Here is a 1,063-nt window from a genome sequence, read left to right as displayed (position 1 = left end):
CACTTCAGTTAATGTAGTTTAGGCATAGATGTTTTAAAAATGATTTATTGTGACTTCTGCTTTTTTTGTACATGGTTATGTGACATTTATTTTTACCCAGTATGACTTCCCTTAACAAAAGATAAGCCATCTGTATTATTTTTCTCCCAGTTCTATTGAGAAATAATTGACATGCATCATTGTAAGACCTAAGGTGTATAGCATGATGATTTGATTTACCTGTATTGCAAAATGATTACCATAAGAGGTTCTTAATATGTTAATCCATCTTCTCATAAAACAAAGCCAAAAGAAAAAAAGAAAAGGAAATATTTTTCCTTGTGATGGAACTCTTAGGATTTATTCTCTTAACAACTTTCCTATTTCCCATTCAGCAGTGTTAGTTATAGTCATCTATTTTTTCTTTCATTAAACATTTTAATAGGCATTAGAGAAACCTTCAAATGCTACTTGCTGCAATACTTAAGTAAACTTGAATCTGTGATTCAATATATCTCTGGGATCCATTCCTTCAAGAAACATGTCATCAGTTCAGTTCAGTTGATCAGTCATGTCTGACTCTTTGTGACCCCATGAATCGCAGCACGTCAGGTCTCCCTGTCCATCACCAACTCCTGGAGTTCACTCAGACTCACATCCATTGACTCAGTGATGCCATCCAGCCATCTCATCCTCTGGCGTCCCATTCTCCTCCTGCCCCCAATCCCTCCTAGCATCAGAGTCTTTTCCAATGAGTCAACTCTTTGCATGAGGTGGCCAAACTACTGGAGGGTCAGCTTCAGCATCATTCCCTCCAAAGAAATCCCAGGGCTGATATCCTTCAGAATGGACTTGGTGGATCTTCTTGCAGTCCTAGGGACTCTTAAGAGTCTTCTCCAACACCACTGTTCAAAAGCATCAATTCTTCAGCGCTCAGCTTTCTTCACAGTCCAACTCTCACATCTATACATGACCACTGGAAAAACCATAGCCTTGACTAGACAGACCTTTGTTGGTAAAGTAATGTCTCTGCTTTTGAATATGCTATCTAGGTTGGTCATAACTTTTCTTCCAAGGAGTAAGC

Source organism: Bison bison, unplaced genomic scaffold, assembly GCF_000754665.1.
Source record: "Bison bison bison isolate TAMUID 2011002044 unplaced genomic scaffold, Bison_UMD1.0 scf7180017864535, whole genome shotgun sequence".
NCBI lineage: Eukaryota > Metazoa > Chordata > Mammalia > Artiodactyla > Bovidae > Bison > Bison bison.
The sequence above is the reverse complement of the archived record's forward strand: the minus strand, read 5'-3'. Positions refer to the sequence as shown.